Raw genomic sequence first — 19505 nt, 5'->3', positions numbered from 1 at the left:
TTATATGTTAGGAACTTTGCATTGATGTTTTTTTGCAATCGACGTTAGTAAAAAATACACAACTATAGTTATTGCAACTAGAGCACAAACCAAATTTGATTATAAACCTTTAATAAAATGGACTCTTCTAATTACAAATGTTATTCAAATAAATTAAGAAGTATCAACAAAAAATAAATCAAAACAACAACGTAAAAAGGATAACTAGACTTCCATTACCCAGGAAAATGCTTTATATAACATATGTGGGGAGATCTTCAGAGGACTTGGTTTCCCTTCAGTCTCCTCCTTGGGATGGCTCTTTGTGAATACTATACCTATGGATAAGTGGTTCTCTCTATTGTATGGGTAAATATAACAAAGTTGGTGTAAGGGCTCAAGACAAATGAGTTGAATGACATGTTATCAAAGGTTTGGTGATGAAATGGTTGAGGAATGAGGGAGAAAACCTATAATATTCATAAAAAATAGTTGTTAAGGTTGATATAATCCAAATAATAAAAGATGATTATTGAACCAAATCAAGCTCTAACTCCGTTTTGGTTTTTTAATTATTATTTTGTTTTTTCTTGATTAAACAAGAGGGGCTGCGGGGTAGCTAGTCCTTGCCCTATGTGGATGTTCAAAGCAATACTAAGCAATGTTTAACCTGCTCTAACCGGGAAGCAAAAAATTGATTTTGCCTGATTGAAGCTTGAAGGCCATGTTCTGCAATGGTGGGAGCATTGCTACCCCAGATTTGGCTGCAAGAAAAATGTCACAAGGGACATAGAAGATGTCATATTTAGCAAGCAAAGAATTTTGTTATTCTATGGGATCAAATGATACAAATTTCAAAGACTGTCGATACATTATCAATACACTCTGCCCCCCTAACAACACAAACTTTAGGCCAAACTATCACAATTAGAGTGAGTTAAAGACATGTATTGAAGTTACAATCACTTATTCATGTTGTTTGATCTTGTCCATTGTCAGGTGCTTCAAGGAAGCTTTGGCTGGAGTGAATCTCCTTTCTACTGAGCAACATTACTAAGCTCACTTGATACAAATGGTTTCATGGATCTGTAAGCCTATGTGCCCTGACTCAAGAGACCAGTTCAACTCATTAGACGGGTGAGCTCACTGCACCACTGAGGACTAGCGCCTTACCTCTGGACGCCCCTATCTATATATGGCGACCAAACCAGACTATGTAGAACTGTCCAGAGGGATGGCTTCTTATTCGCTTAAGCTCTAAGTGGTTCTTTTTCTTTTCTATAATTGGTATTAGAACATAGTATCCCTAATATAGCTAACAGCTTAGTTTATGCTATACACTGCTTAGAGAGGCAGAGCATCCAAATTGGTGATAGCCAACAACAATAGTGAACAGGGGTCCTAATTTGCAGGTAAACCAGAATTAACTATATAGGAGAGTACTGTGCATAAAAGTTCTCCTGATTAATGATAGAAAGGTTGAAACAAAATCTAACTTTTTGCTTTCTGCATTAGGAATTTTCCTAAACATAAATAAAAAAGCTACTTGCAATAGTCCCATCATGAGCAAAAAGTACTTTTACATCAGCACCATAAATAATTTCATTAAAATTGACAATGTATGTAACCCACGAATGCTCAACATCCTTGTATTCACCCCAGAATTCAGAGCTATGGCATTGATCACCATGTTTGATGTCTCCAACATAGTTAGGGTACACAACAAGAATCTTTCCCCGCATTGAAGCAACTATTGTTGGCCCATTAGTAAGAAGGCATTCTGCAGATGCACCATGAGTCAAGTATTAGGAAACACAATATGCTTCACATGCATAAAACAAAACTGTTGTAATTTGTGGTTTCTGCAACAATTAAAACCGCTATACCCCTCCATGTTGCAACTGATACAACATTTCTTGGTTAAAGGAAAAGCAATGTGCTACTGGATTGGATCTTACCTTTTTAAATGTCTGATGCATTGAAAACATGACCTTGATGATTTATTAAAAGGTAAAAGCACCAAGCAGGAAAGCTGCAAAAAGTTGTACAACTGATATTTATGAAGTTTACAAAAATTTGGGGGCAGAAAATGAGCTTGAGGGTCTATATAATGTCAAGACACAAGCTGGTAAAAAAGCAGACAATTGTACCACATTTAATATAAAGTTTAATCTACCATTATTACAATCAGAATGACATAGAATCGAATTGTGTAAAATTTAGATACCTTGGCAAATAATATTTTAGTTGTGGTTGAAGAATCCAGGTCTTTAAAAAGAATCTTGGAAGTGAAAACACAACTATTAGTATTTTGGCTTGAATCCCTAAATCTGACACCAGATTACTTTGATGATTTCAGACCCATTTCGTTATGCAATCATATAAGATCATCTCCAAATGTCAGAAGATTAAAGCCTACTCCGGCTGAAGTCCCCTCTCCTGAGCAGTTTGGGTTTCTTGTAGACAGGAATACCACTGATGCTAATGGTATAGCTCCCATAAAAGTCTGCATGCTATAAAAGTGAAAAATCTAGCTGCTATAGTAATCAAGTTAGATTGTTGTGTCTAAGGCTCATTCTTAGACATACAAGGCTCTGTCTTTGCTTTTGTTAATGAGGTTGAGAGACGTTTCTTTTATTCCTCTTTCTTGGTCTTGATGAATAGGTTTGCCTCTCAATTCTTCAGGCCCACCAGGGGACCAAGGCAGTGGAGCCCGCCATCATCCCCCAATTGTTTCGTTTTGTGGCTGAAGGCCACAACAGGCTCTTCGGGACCAGGGCTGATGATGTATGGCTGATATGGATGGCTCAGGAAGAGAGGATGAAGAGCTTAGAGCTGCATTGGATCTATATGGTTTGGCCACAGAAAGAGAGTTCATGGTTAAATCTAATGACCATGGATATCAAGACGAGATTAGGAGGATGCCTTATATGCCAGTATGGATATAGGAGAAAATCAGAAGAAAATGCTCCAGTTTTATTTGGGGGTTGGGGCGAAGGGAGGCAAATCCTCTAGTCAAATGGAAAAGATAAGCAAAATCTAATGCCCTTGGAGGCCAGGGACTGAAAAACATCCCTCACTTATGCAGCTAAGAGTTTATAAGAATGATTAACTCAAGGTCTCTGGCAGCAAGTAATGAGGACCAAATATATTTTCCCTATTTCTTTGGAAGACAAAATGTCCATCAAACCCACAGCAAATGCTTCAATTATTTGGAAGACTCCAGTCCCAGCCTTTCTTATCATTTAAACCTGGCTATTTTGAAAAGTGAAAAATGACGGAGCACAAAACTAGGTATTGATAAATGAGTGGACTCTGATGGCCAGCTGCCCACACAGCTTATCAGATGACTTGACTTGGGGACACAAGACAAAGGAGATCTTGACATTAGTTGATGCAAATGCACCAGAACAAAACTCAATGTGACAACATGGTCAGAAAGATGTGCAATTTTTTGGATTAAATAGTCATAAGCAGAATAGTGGACCTCCTTTATTCAAAAATTGCAAACCTGTTCAATAAGGCTGAGTCTGGAAGAAGAGTTCTGATGTGCTAAAACAACACTAGGAGTGAAAATCATAAGGCAAGTCTGGGTTAACAGCCAATTTCTTGGGAAATGAGCAAAATGAAGCATGTTGGTGGTGGAATCAAAGCAACTGTGGAATGGAATGCACCCCTAAAATCTAGATTATTCTTTTGGTTAGCAAAGGCCAAGATTTTGTGTTCTTTGCAGATTTAATGAACAAACAGCTCAGTATACTACCCTGACAGACTCCCTTCAATCAGTTCTTGATCAGACAAAGGCATACAGTCTGTCAAAAAAAAGGTTTAGAAGCTGCTGAAGAAACCCTGGTGCGAGTGGACCCTCTTCCATGACCTTATACAGTAGGCAATGAGATTTTACAGTGGATAGGAGTTGTTTTTGAATTTTAGGACAAATGGTTTCTTTGTGTACCTTGTTGTACTTGCAAAATGTAACTTTTTTCTCCTTTTAAATATGAAGTTACAATATTTGCCTTGATAAGGAAAGGTAGCATTCCAATTCCTACAGAAAGTTTCAAGGAAATCCATGGATGGGAGGAATCAACTGCGTACCACAGCAATGAAACTCAAAGATATCAAAAAGTAGGTTTATTTTTATTTAATAGGCCATTGCAAGGTCGAAGAGCACAAAAAATGCATGGAAAAATGACAACATTTTGTCCAAAAGTATAGTAGTATACATAATACTCATTTTGATTATTTCTCATATGATTTAGTTATTACTTGTGTAGCCTAGCAAATGTGTCAAAATTTGAAAAATCAATAAAGCACCTCATAAAATCTTACCCATTCTGCCAACAACTGGTGAAAATCAGACTCATCTTGTGCATCACTTCAATCTACCCCATGCAAAACTATAATTCTACAACCTAAAAGTTGTGTTTGACTAAATTAGAATCCAGACACCTAACAAAACAGTCTAATTGATCCCATGGATCAAGGACAAAACTACAATCTCAAATTTAGATTAAATTAGTAAACTAGTGGATCAATTTAATTTGTGGTACCAATACAACCTATATTTTCTCTATCAATTATGGGTGTATTCTAATGAAATCACACATGTTAACATTCATATTGTACTTGGAAGCAGTTGGCATTTTAAGCAGAGACTTTCCCACATCTTAATATGTGGTGGATGCAAGAAGCATCTTGCCAATTCTTCCCCTCAGTTATTCAATTATGGGTGTATGCTAATGAAATAACATTGATCAGTCTTTCCCTATTCAGACAACGGATTAACAGACAAACAAAAGCAGGAATAGAACCTAACTTCAAATGATATCATTTCTGGTACACTACATTGACAAAAGAAAAATATATATTTTAGAGATAAAAATCCTAGAAATGATGATGTGAACAGAAAATATTATCGACTAGAATACACAATCTCAAGACCACACCATATAACACCGCATCAATATCATTAGAGAAATTACACTAAGGTTTAAACCATACATCTAATAGAAGGTCAAACTGAGATGTAGGAAAGATCAGAAATTAAGGTCAAATTGAGATGTAGGAAAGATCAAAAAATTGGTCATGAATCTGTGACACTTGCTTCGAGAAGTTCGGCTTGACCATGTCTTAGGAGTGCTTCATTTTCTAATATTCCATTATGGAATACACTCCATAGGTATGTGAAGTTTAGCTCCACATGCCTTTTGCCTTCTTTGGTAAGTAATAAGGATGTGTTTACTGTTACAGAAAAGGTTCACCTGGAAGCAGGCTAAAGACTTGTGAATACCATAGAAGCACCTTTAATGCATCACTTGATTATAGAATCCTTTACAGATATTGGTAAACCTCAGTTTTATAATTCCTATGTGAATTTATTTTCCTTCTTTTGCATGGAAGGAAAGTTACGGGAATTTGTTTTCCTTCACCAGGGCATGGTGACTCTGGGAAAAAAGGTAAACATCAATTGAGTGCATTTCAAGTAATGCTCTACTAAATTAACAATAACATTTCAATGTCAATTGCATTCACATCATAGACAGTCATCTTCAAAATCTTCCAAAATTATCCCTATCATGACAAGGTCTACAAATGCACCTCCAAGTCCAAGTCGCAGCTCCAGATCCTCCTCCCTTATTGTTGGCACCCGAATAGTCCTCCGGGAAACTCCTTTTCTTGACTAACCACAGAATAAGGGAACTGGCAGTCCGTTGTTGGGTCATTGGCAGTAAAAACTGTGCAATTCCTGAGGGGAACTGGCAGTCAGCTGCTGGAGCTTGGCAACAAAAACTGCACAATTCCTGGAGGGAACTGGCAGTCATCTGCTAGGAAAAACTTTGTTGATGCTGGGAGGCTAGCCTAATGATCACCTCTGCACAATTTCTGAGCTGAGTGGACTGCTGGGGAGAAGAGGACTTGGTCATGAAAACGACACAATTTTCTTGGTTAGCAACCGTTCGACTTTCGGGAGGACTGGCTGGAAAAACTGCACAATTTTTAGAGGGAGACAGGGACAGGCACTAGGTGTATGTCCGACATGTCTGTGCAATTTTATCAGTCAGTGGAGTGGGCAAGTTCTACAGCCTCTGCGCAATTTTTGAGGGTAGTTAGTCGCAGGGTGGTTGCCAGGTCAAATGCTCCGATTGACCAACATGAAGGCTTACTGATTTGCTTGTGGGTAGCACAACTTCAAATGACTTGCTTGGTGCTTCTGCGCTATTTTGGGTGACATTCGATTGAGTCAATGGTGGGGTGATGGTTCAACTGTTAGAGGGGAGTCTGATCATCAGAACTTCAACAGAATTACTAAGTGTGTGAACGAGTGAAAGATGCAAATGTGATCCTGCAAACACACACTTACATGAATCGATGACGAGATGACTCAAACCATCCAGACACACATACTCAACATGACTGACTGATGGTGTGAGCGACAAGTGTGAAAGTTGTGATTGATCATTGGTCGACCGTGGTGACGTTTGTGCGACAGTGTATGTGACTCTGTGTGTGAGTGTGACAAATGTTTTCATAGCGAACACAACATGTACACACAAAGCGAAGACCTTGAGAATGACCAGAACATGGTTGCAAGCATAGCATTGACATCAACATGCAAAAACTTGGGTGAAATTATCAAGCAAAGTGGGTGCGAAGACTCACACGAGCTCACGGAGTGAACTCGAGTGTGTGCAATCATCAAGTGAAACTCTCAAGAGAGGCTCTGAAATTGGATGCAAGCCAACATCTTGGAGGGTGGTTGTAGCCACTACAACATGTACATATGATTGGAATAGGAGGCCAATACTAATAACTTGAAATATGTTAATATGGATACATAGGACCAAATGCCTCCTCACTAAGGGAAGGGGATGGAAATAACTTGAGAATCCTTATTGAATAGGAAGGGTCTTTAACGATCTCAATGAGATAATTGAAGGTAAGCTCATGCTAAGGACTCTCAGAATAGTGGAACCAAGCCACTTTAATTAAAGGAATTATATTTGAGGCTAGATCATGAGTTGTTGGAGGATAGGAATATAAAGGAATACTTGAAGGGAAACCCCCTCTTGAGGTCTAAAACCAACTCCCACATTCCAAGTAAAGTTGGGACAATCATCTAAAGCAATGGACCATTAGGTGTATGATTCTAAAACATGTGACGATGAGATGGAGAGGAGCACATGAGAAACAATCAATTTAGAGAGCATTGGCATCTTCCTCTACTTCATTCAAGGCACCCACTAATTAGGAATACGAGTTTAACTTGAATTAAGGAACTTACCAATCAGGAAGATCACTGTAACATACATTGTCTAGCATACATTTTAGTACTAATTTTTTCCACAAGTATGAAAATAAACCTAAAAAAAACATTAATTTAGTCTAGAATATAGAGACAAAGGATGCATTCATGGCCACAAACTTCTCTAAAATGGATACAAAAGGAGTCAATTATGTCCACTCTTTTAAAAAAAAGAATCCAAAAAAACCATAACAATAGTCATCAGACTGGCTAACTTCTTTACAAGATTTGTTAACCATGAAGGTAATCAAGAACTAATTGTTGAAGTGAAGAAAGAGGAACTTCCCCATAGAAGGAACTCTCCATAACTTCCAAAAGGAGAAAATTCTAGGGTTGAACAATCTCCCAACAGAATAATTCTTGAACTATTTTGATTTTGAACGAGTGGTTGAGGTCTCTAGAACCTCTAGGAAAGTTTTAGCAACTTTTAATTCTTGTTTGTTAACCATGATATTGAAGACACATAATCTCACTCCCTTTGAGAACTTTAATCTAATTTCTTTTTGTAATTTTAATATTTCAATAATAATAGCCAAGTGGATGAAAGGAATTATCTCTTGTTAGATCTCTCCAAAGAAATTTGGATTTTTGGAAGGGACGAAATTCATGAGATAGTGGGATATCACATGAGAGTCTCCACTCAATCAAGATTGGGAATCTAAAATCCCTATCCCTTAAGTAGAAATTTATAAATCATTTGATAGGGAGATTTAACTTTTGATTAGACTCATCCCTATTCATGTCAGTTTCTTCCATAGCTTTATTACCTTGGTAATGAGCTAATTCCAATCAATGGTGTTTCCTCTCCATTTTTTAATTTTGAAATTTGGATTGTATAAGGCTATCCTCTCCCCAATTTTTGTTCCTAATTATTGTAGGAGATCTCAATAAATCTATTAAGGAGGTTACTAGAACTAGAAACATCAAAGATGTAAATATTGGTATTTCCTATTGTGTCAGCCATTTACTCTTTGCTGGTGACATTTTAATCTTCTATAAAGGAACTATAAGGATGATGTAAAATCATAGAGAGGTCATCAATCTCTTCTATGGAGCAATGAGTATCAAGTTTAAGTATTGACAAGTAAAAAAAGTCTTACTATGGATTTTGTTGACAGTGCTGGACCCGCAAACATGTAAGGGGATCTCCCTGGTAAAAAGTCCCAATTAGACCTCAGACTGTTTGGTGTGGGAGTCCCAGCAGTGGGTCGTATGGTAATGCCTTGACCATGATTTTGTGTAGAGGCAAGTAAGATAACTCTGTTGGTAGCAAGGGTGTGACATCTGCAGTAAGCCAAAGAAGGTGCATGAGAGGTTCTAACACACTAGGGTTTAGATGAGTGCGCCCCTTGGAAACCTGTGATAGCACGGAGTTAAGAAGGGAACACACGAGCAAGGATGCATCACAACATGGAAGGAAAGTTAGCTAGAAATCCAAAGTGATGGTTAAACCAATAGCACATTTCAAAAAGATTCATACATACTTATACAAAATAGTCCATACATGAATGTGTAAGCAAACAAATACATATATCATTTAGAGTAAACCAGATAAAATAGAATACAATACAACATATGCATGAAACGTGATGGCTCTATTATATTAAGAAGTGTAAGTTCTAGTCATACAATACATCCATGTCCAGCCATTAGTTCTAATAACGGAACATTATAGCCATAACCGCCTTCTCCTCCAAAGAGATGTACTAGCTCTGCGTAGTGGAGAAGCCAAGGCTCATTACAATATTATCCAAGATTTCTCTACAATAGTCCTATCAGAAGCTTGGCTGACCAAAAGCCTTTTCAATGATTTATGAGGTTATATTTATAACAAAGGGTGGGGTGACCCTTGACATTCCTCTTTATGACAGTTTGTCTACCCTCATGACTCTTCATCTACTCTATGACTATTACATCCAACTATCGACACTTGAACTTCCACTTGACAAGACGTTACATTACAATGCACATGTGCCCATGTGAGACAAAATGGCTTGAGCAAGCCATGCAAGACATCACTGACACTCGGTCCGTTGTGGTGAGACCAAATTTTTGACATGCTTGTGATGGTGAAGGTGGTGAGCTGATGCCAAGCTTGGTCGTCCATGATGGTGTGCATGTGCTCCATGGTGACATCTAGCTGAAGCAAACTCTTGCCTCCATTGCATTTGGGTGCATTAGTATTGCTCCTCCATCCAACTCGTCTGCTAGCATGCACATGGTATTCTTGGGTGCAGCCGAACCAGCAACACACTGATGCATAGTGTCCGTGTTGATCTTCCAATGTGTGTTGATCGTCATGTGCATCAACTGTCAACTACATGTTCAGCTCCAATCGGACTTGCTTCTTATCTTTGCCTTGGTGAGTGTGTTGAATGGGTGGGATCGTATGAGTGTGCACAATGACATGCATGCTGCTGAATTCCCTTGCTTGTGATCAACAACACTGCTCACCATGTCTTCTCCATGCCACCTGCTGGGATGGATCTATAACTTGTACAGGTGCAGTTTCATATGTGAGTGCATGTTGCACCCCCTGCTATACCTATTCCTACTGCAACTCATTCTCTCTTCTATGCAGCTCTTGTTCTTCCTTGAGTTTTTGCTTCAGCACATGCAACTCCTTCTCTGTTCTGTTCTCTTCCTTCGCGCGATCTTCATGTCGTGTTGTCACCTCATAGCCTAAGTCTCCAAATTTTCTTTAAGCACAAGTAGATATTCTTGAGCTTGCAACTTTGTTCCGCCTCTGTGTTGTCAACAACCTTCCTCTTGTGTTCGTTGCATTTGGTATGATGCCTTCAGTTGTTGTTCATGGTGTTGCTTGTTGTCATGCTGCTACCCTCATATCTTGATGTCATTTTCTACGAACAACTTGATGTCTTTGTGGGTATGCAAGTTCATAGACACTTGATCGACTGCATCCCCAAGTGTGCTATAAACGATTTATTCAACTCTGCTCTCCTAGAAACCATTGTACCTATACTGCTAAGAGGAATATGAACACCTACGATACCTGGAGACATGGAAAGTAATCTGTTAGTAAAAAACCAAAATGAACTTGAGAACTGACTTGCAACATACCTGTGTGACTGATCATGAAGGTCATGCAATTCCATCGGGAGGTTGGGAGAATGATTACCAAAACTGTGCTAGGCACAGTCCAGGCTGTCAGGAGGCTGACTGACTGTTGGAACTACACAATGCACAGTCCAGCCTAGCCTGCTGAGGACTGAAACTGCGTAATGCACAATTTCAGTCAGCAGTGACATGCAACCAGCAAACTGCATTACGTAGTTTCTGAGGCCAACAGGACACTGCCTCCAAAAATTGCGCAATGAAACCCTGGAGGTTAGTTCCTGGCTATAATTGTGCAATTTCTTTAGGGAAGGTAGAGTCTTTGCTTTTAGAAATGTACAGTGCTAGTCGAGCAAGGCACAGTCTGGGCCAAGGCATCCTAGTCCAGCCGACAGGTGACTGAAAACATGAGAAGTTTGAATGCATGGTGAGATGAGTGCAAACGAGAGTGAATGATCATTCATGTAACAACAAGTGTGGGATTCAGAAAATGAGAAAGCATGCATGTGTGTGAAGTGAGTCACCGCAATGATGACCCTCCATGCAAAACAGTGTCATGCATGCGACAACAGTGAGATGAAAATGAAAACTGAAACTGTGCTAGTATAAGCTATTATGCATGCAAATGATAGCAAGCGCTCACTAAAATCAAGCAGACAACACTCACACAAAGAGAAACACAAAAAGCAACAGAAACGTGGCGCAAGTCATGAGTAGCGAGCTTACCCCAAGACAATTGCGTTGAATGTGTCGACGATTCCTAGATGTAATGTGGGATGCCAGAGTTGCATGGTCAATGTGAGGAATGAGCTTTGAAGCGTCCAGTTGATGAGTTTTGATAAGATCGAGGTTGTGACGCATATGCCATAATCTAGGAAAAGCGACACTTGGGGGGAGGCTTCTGAGATGATCCTTGCATGTAACCTCCAGTTGCTAAAAATAGATCCCTGAATTAAGGGATGCCTTTGCATGCTGCCTTGGGAGGAGCAACCCATACATGAAAATCAGTTTTGCTCAGTCCCGGAGGGAACCCGTCAACTCAACTGCACATGCAACATTCTGCTCAACTAGGAGGAAAAAATGCACATTTATGGGAGGGAGCTCGGTTGGTTGCCCAGAGGGATTGCACAATTTTTGGGTAGAAAAACTGACTACTGCCCAGAATTGCGCAATTTCTGGGCTAAGAAGCCCTGATGGGTGGAATTGCGCAATTTTATCAGTGAATAGTGACATATAGATTTCCGCACTTCTAGAGCCCAGCAGGCTACCAGACAGAATTGTGAAATTTCTGGAGGGAAGGATGGATGCCCTCCAGAATTACGCAATTTCTTAAGGGAGCTGCTCATCCTACAACTGGACCATGTCCAGTGAAATAGCCTGTGACGGGGATGCATCAAGCTCTCATGGATAGACTGCCATTCTGCAAGAAAAACACTCGAGCTTGTGTACTTGACAAGGAAATACATGCTGCTGTGAAAGGTTGGTAGGGAGGCTCCAAAACAAAGCTAAGGAAAAATTTTGGAGGGTGGTTGTAGCCGTTACAACACTCATCGACACACTGGTAGAAATCCAGCTCTCTTAATGGACGTTGTTCGTAAAAACCAAGTCTAACACCTCTGGAAGTATTTTTTAGTTCTCAGTTCTTGGTTTCCACACTTGCTTGATTGTAAGATGTAGCATCTACTAAGCTCTTGGTCGATTGACACACATTCCAAGCCAATTCAACACAGTTGTTTTGATTGGGGTTGAGGGGTATATTGGTGCACAAGCAGTATAGTCGTCATAGCCTTAGTTTCATCTCTGGTGTTGCTCCACTACGAGCAATCCTGGACAGTACCTAGGCAGAGTCATGTAGGAACACAAGCATCACTCCACTACTAGTGAGCCTGTTCAGTTACTCACATCACCTCAGGAAGCCTTTCTCTTCTTTCACCTTATTCATTTTCATTTTATTTTTTTTCATCTTCATAATTGTGCATAGCACTTATTCATTTCAGAGGTGGAAGAGGGATCCCTACTTATTGAGAGCAGAAGAGGTTGCTCCTTCAAATAAGTAGTTTATGTATACCTCTGATGTGCTTCTTAAGTTTTTCCCCTCACCTTACTCTACTTGACTGAGCTGAAAAGGATTAACCCAAAAACAACCTACTAGAGTAGGTGATACTAGTTAGTGTGCAAGTGTTGTGTTTTCACCAAGGTTCACTTCGAACAATATGTATTTTGCATTGATGTATCATGGACTGAAGACAACAAATTCTTACATAAGAGAGTGGAAAACAGATAACCAAATGTTGATAGTTGTACAATTTCTCTCGAACTTTACCCAGCTTGTTTCAAGGGTCACACACGGTCCATGCAAAACTAACCTACGGATAATAACAAGAAAAAAAAAAAAAAGGAAGCAAAAGCAAATGAGGAAGAAAATCGAGTAAGAAAACAAAGAAGCAAGTGTTGAGTGATATAAGGTGTTTTTTTAACTCTATTTATCTTCACATTAATTATCAATCCAGGTGCGATTTTTTATTTCAAGAGTGTACTCAGTCTGAGGCGGCTATTTACTCAAGAGTAATGTTTTGCAGTATAGTGCTTAACATGCAAAAGTAAATGAATTCTTGAAATAAAATCTACTTAAAATTAAAAAAAACTTAACACTCTGAAACTTAAATCATTCACTCAGAAAACTACAACATTTTATCAGTCAAGGATGCAATAGTGATAACTCTTTCCTCTGTCAACTGATATAAATGAAATCAAACATAAACAAGATCCACTATCTGAGAACTTAGACAGCTATAGTCAATGTTCTTTACAGTTGTTGATCTTTCAATCCACACTAAAGCAAATAACTGGAAATGGCAATTCAATTGGAAATGCTTACTGAAACACACTTGCTACAATATCAGTTAAAAGGTGAAATCAAATCCTTGCATGAAAGAGATAACAGCTAAGCCTATTTGAAAAACAACACTAAATTAATGGAAATGAACAACAATCTGAAATATAACGGAACAATAAAGCTAATTAAGTGGAAACACACAGTGACTGTGAATTAAACTGAATTAGCAATCTTATCCTAGCAAAATGAACAACAATCGCAATTATAAATGAACAACAATCATAGTTATAAATGAACAATCATCATAGTTATAAATGAACAACAAAATTTGAAATGGACAGCGAAGTATTATATCAGAATTAACAGCATGACATTTTAAGTTATAAATAATAATCTTGCTATCAACGCAATCCAATCATGATTTTGATAACAGGGCGATTCAGCAAAATGTTCAGAAACAGAAGATTACTGAATAAAGCAAATTAAAGAAATGAAAAGGAAATCAAACCATCACACGGAACTGTAAAATAATGATACAAGAAGCAAGTGGATCCACCAGGGTCGGGCCCTTAGCTGCTAGTGAAGCACTGCCGAATTACTTCAGGAGATGCGAAGGAACTGCAACTGTTTTTATATGTTAATCATTGCATAAACATTACAGTAGTTTCGTTCTCTGCTTCAACAATGAGAGTCAACAATAACAGTTACAATTTATCAATAGTAATTCTCCCATTCCTCCTATCGTATCCTATCTATTTCTAATCTAATGATCCATCTAATTCTCTCTCTAATCATCCATCATGAAAATCCATAATTCCCCTTCTCTGATCTTTGTTCTGATTTAAATACACACAGAGAAAAGAGAAGTTACAACCGTGATGATTACAAAATGATTCTCATTACAAAATTGGATTGTCCCAACAAATTGATAAGCAAGATCATATCTGAAATATCTTTCCATCAATCATTCAACAGGAACAGGTTGAATTTGGCATTGCAACTGGGATAATTTGGAAAATGGCCACAACAATGAATCTAAGAAAAACATCTTCAAAGAACCTTCCATTTCTCTTAGTACGGGCTGAATTTGGGAAAACTTCTCATTAGAAAACTAATTTTGTCTGTTCTGAACAAAACCCATGTTTCGGATTTTCCATATTCTTCTCCATTTTCCTGAACCGTTCAATACAAAATTGTCACTTCTTATTCCATCGAATTTTTGAGTTGGCACATGATCAAATCTTCAATCTGGAAAATATCTTGGAGGCTAAAATGGTGAAAAAATAAGTTAATAAACCATCATTGGTAAAAACATGCATAATCATCAATTTATTAAAAATAAAGGAGAAGAAACAATATTTATCCATAAGAGCATAAATAATTATAAAATAGAATTATACGATAAATTATGATAAATGATGAGATAAAGAATGGTAGAAATGGGTGGAATAGGTGTTAAAAAGTGATAATAATAATGACATATTAGCGGCCCAACAGCAAGCAAACAAACACACAAAGAAAGAAGCAAACATGCATGCAAGCAAACAACCCAAAAGCAAACACTACTCCTACTCTTAAGATAATAGTGCATGGGTCATCTCACATGAAGTGATACTTCCAATGCAACCAGCGGCGCATTGGTTGACCCATGTTGGTGAAGGCACGGTTTGGGAACGTCGCAGTTGCGCAAACCAGCAAGCATGAAAGATATAACGATGAAGAGAGACATACCTCGAGCTTACAAGTGACCACATAATAAAGATGAGTGAAAGCACATGACATGCACTCTATGGAGCTGCCATGGTGTTGTGCTACACTACATGCAGATGTTGAGTGTATGCATTCTCTTAACTGTGACATGCAAGAAAACGTGAGAAAGGTAGACCACTTATATTGTGCATGTGTGCTTGCTGTGTAAGATTCCTCCAATGCATGAGCGACGAGATCGTGTAGTTCACGTGGAGGAAGAAAAATATGGGTGTTTGGTTGACCTTCAATGCAAAGCAGTGAGTGATGAGGAGTCTTGAGTGTTTCAACAATTTCATGACCAGAAATGAAACTAGCCTCAGGACAACGAGGGCTTAATGTAACCATCAGCTCGGGCTGAAGTGCCTCGACAGTCTACAGGGTTTCGACTTCATTGACAGATAGATCCTCATAGACTAGTGTCTTAGACATATTAACAACAAAATAAATCAACATCGTGATCAGATGAAGAAGTAGAGAGATCATGACAACCAAGATCATAAAATTCAGGATATTTGTGAGCATCCTCATGATTTGATGAATTGTGCAGAGGGGTAGATGAGAAGCAAGGATGTTCACCCTCTGTGTTTCTAAAAATGATAGATGACAGATTGGACAGAGTTTTGGAGGAAGATGTGTCCTCTTCGCAATGTAATGAAAGACTAACATCCGACATGTCCTGTGGATGATCGGAAGTAGAAACATCCGGAAATGAGTTTTCATAGGGGAAATCAGCAGTGGCAGAATCACAAGGGATGTCAGGATAAATAAGATGAGGTGCAATAGGAAGGGAGCCATCCTTCACTGCGGGTTCTTCTTTAGATTCTTGCACACACTCATCATGAATGATGGCGCATGTTGGCTGCATAACAACAACTTCGTCGACAACTTGATCCTCGTTCATAGTAGGTGAGGAGTCCGGAATGGAAGAACACAAGACAATACAATCTAGAGGATCAACAAAACGTGGGGACAGAGGTTGAGGGAATGAATCCATGTGACAACCAATAGGCTTGCAAGCCAAATCTGTGCAGATATCAAGAGCAGGTGGGGTGGAAGGATGTGATAGTTCAACAGATGTGTGTGCATGATCTCCCACATCACTCCGCGTTGAGGAGGCGAAGGCAGACAGTCACTTATGACAGCAATTGTTCCTGCCTGTGATTGCGCATCTCCATCACTGAAGTGTGCTGAGCGGGGTTCGGATATGCACCGAAGAAGATACTCAAATCTTCCATAAAGAAATTCCCAATCAATTTCATCTTTGGTAAATCGGTATGAAAGATTACAAAAGCGTGTGTAAAACTAATCAACTGATTCATCGGGTGCTTTTCGTAATTTCAGAATTTCTTGATCAAGTGCTTTATGGTTAAAGTGATTGAAAACATGGTTTATCTCTGCAACCGGATGAGAAAGAGAATGAATAGATCTTTCGGGCAGTGTGGCACACCAATGCATGGGGTGCCCTCAAAGCATGTAGACGAACAACGCGCAGGTCATGTATTCTTCAAAGATTCCATGTCTTTTGCATGAGCCTACAACGCCGACCGCGTGCCTAACCAAGGCTACGTGGCCTCCACCATCATATGTTTTATGTGACAAGTTATCTGAGAGCTCTTCCGAGATAATGAAGTCATTTCCATAAGACATATACTCCGAAAGAGGAACTCAGTAGTTAGTTATGATAGACATGTAGATATTCAAAATAGATGTGAGGACTCATCTTGTCATCTCACCCTCCTTCTAGCACCAAAACATTGACAGTGCTGGACCGCCAACATGTAAGGGGATATCCCCGGTAAGAAGTCCTAATTAGACCTCAGATCGTTTGGTGTAGGAGTCCCAGTAGTGGGTCGTACGGTAATACCTTCACCGCGATTTTGCACATAGGCAAGTAAGATAACTATGTTGGTAGCAAGGGTGTGACATATGCATTAAGCCAAGGAAGGTACATAAGAGGTTCTAACACACGAGGTTTGAGATGAGTGCGCCCCTTGGAAACCTGTGATAGCACGGAGTTAAGAAGGGAACACACGAGCAAGGATGCATCACAACATGGAAGGAAAGTTATCTAGCAATCAAAAGTGATGGCTAAGCCAACAACACATTTCAGAAAGATTCATACATACTTATACATAATAGTCCACACATGCATGTGTAAGCAAACAAATACATATATCATTTAGAGTAAACCAGATAGCATAGGATACAATACAACATATGCATGAAACGTGCTCGCTTTGTTATATTAAGAAGTGTAAGTTCCATTCATACAATACATCCATACCCAACCACTAGTTCTGACAGCGGAACGTTATAGCCACAACCGCCTACTCCTCCAAAGTGATATACTAGCTCTGGACAGTGGAGAAGCCAAGGCTAGTTACAATAATGTCCAAGATTTCTCTAAGATAGTCCTATCGGAAGCTTGGCTGACTAAAATACTTTTCAATGAGTTATGAGTTTCTATTTAGAGCAAAGGGTGGGGTGACCATTGACATTCCCCTTTGTGATAGTTTGTCTACCCTCATGACTCTTCATCTACTCTATGACGGTTACATCCAACTATCGACACTTGACCTTCCACTTGACAAGACATTACATTACAATGCACATGTGCCCATGTAAGAAAAAATGGCTTGAGCAAGCCATGTAAGACATCATTGACACTCGGTCTGTTGTGGTGAGACCAACTTTTTGACATGCTTGTGATGGTGAAGGTGGTGAGTTGATGCCAATGTTGGTCGTCCGTGACGGTGTGCATGCACTCCATGGTGACATATTGCTGAAGCAAACTCTTGCCTCCGTTGCATCCGGGTGCATTATTATGGCTCCTCAATCCAACTCGTCTACTAGCATGCACATGGTCTTCTTGGGTGTAGCCGAACTGGCAACACACTGATGCATAGTGTCTGTGCTGATCTTCGATTGTGTGTTGGTGGTCATGCGCATCAACAATTAACTTAATGTTCATCTCCAGTCAAACTTGCTTCTTGTATTTGCCTTGGTGAGTGTGTTGAATGGGTGGGATCGCATGAGTGTGCACAATGACATGCATGCTGTTGAATTCCCTTACATGTGATCAACAAAACTGCTCACCATGTCTTCTCCGTGCCAGTTGCTGGGAGGGATCTATAACTTGTATGGGCGCAGTTTCATCCGTGAGTACATGTTGCGCCCCTTACTGTACCTATTCCTACTGCAACTCATTCTCTTGTCTAAGCAACTCCCGTTCTTCCTTGTGTTATTACTTCAGCACATGCAACTCCTTCTTTGTTCCATTCTCTACCTTCACGTGGTCTTCATGTCGTGTTGTCACCTCATAGCCTGATTCTCCAAATTTTCTTTCATCACAAGTGGATCTACTTGAGCTTGCAACTTTGTTCCGCCCCTGTTTTGTCAACAACCTTCCTCTTGCGTTCGTTGCATCTGGTATGCCGCCTTCAACTACTGTTCATGGTGCTGCTTGCTCTGATGTTGCTGCCGTCATATGTTGATGTCCTCATCTACGAACAACTTGATGCCTTCATAGGCAGGCAAGTTCATAGACACTTTATCGTCTGCATCCCCAAGTGTTCTCTGAACAGTGTCTTCGACTCTGCTCTCCTAGAAACCATTGTACCTGTACTACTGAGAGGTAGATGAACACCTGCAATACCTGGAGACATGGAAACACTCATGGCAAGCAATCTTTCAGTCGAAAACCAAAACAAACTTGAGAACTGACTTGCAACATACTTTTGTGACTGCTAATGAAGGTCGTGCAATTTCCGGCCGGGAGGTCGGGAGACTGACTGCCAAAACTGTGCAAAGCATAGTCTGGGCTCTCAGGAGGCTGACTGACTGCTAGAAATGTACAATGCACAGTCGAGCCTAGCCTTCTGAGAACTAAAACTACACAATGTGCAATTTCAGTCAGCAATGACATGCAACCAGCAAACTACATTGTGCAGTTTTTGGGCCCAACAAGACATTGCTTCCAATAATTGCATAATGCAAGCCTGGAGGTCAGTGCCTGGCTAGACTTGTGCAACTTATGGAGGAAAGGTAGATTCTTCGCTTTCGGAAATGTACAGTGCTAGCCAGGCAAGGCATGGTCCGGGCCAAGGACTCCCAGTCCGGCAGACAAGTGACTGAACACATAAGAAGTCTAAATGCATGTTGAGATGAGTGCAAATGAGAGTGAATGATCATTCATGTAACATCAAGTGCAAGATTCAGAAAACGAGAAAGCATGCATGTGTGTGAAGCAAGTCACCACAACAGTGACCCTCCGTGCAAAACAATGTCATGCATGCGACAACAGTGAGATGCAAACGAAAACTGAAATGGTTCTAGTACAAGCTAGTAAATATGCAAACAACAACAAGAAATCACTAAAATCAAGCATACAACACTCACACAAAATGAAAAACAAAAAGTGATAGAAACGTGGTACAAGTCATGAGTAATGAGCTTACCCAAAGACAACTAAGCTGAATGTGCCAACGACTCCTAGATGCAATGTGGGATTCCAGAGCTGCAAGATCGATGTGAGGAATGAGCTATGCAACGTCCTGTTGATGA

Source organism: Pinus tabuliformis, chromosome 1_2 (genome assembly GCF_031772625.1).
Source record: "Pinus tabuliformis cultivar Carrire ecotype Pingquan chromosome 1_2, CPIR1, whole genome shotgun sequence".
NCBI classification, from domain to species: Eukaryota; Viridiplantae; Streptophyta; class Pinopsida; order Pinales; family Pinaceae; genus Pinus; species Pinus tabuliformis.
The sequence above is the reverse complement of the archived record's forward strand: the minus strand, read 5'-3'. Positions refer to the sequence as shown.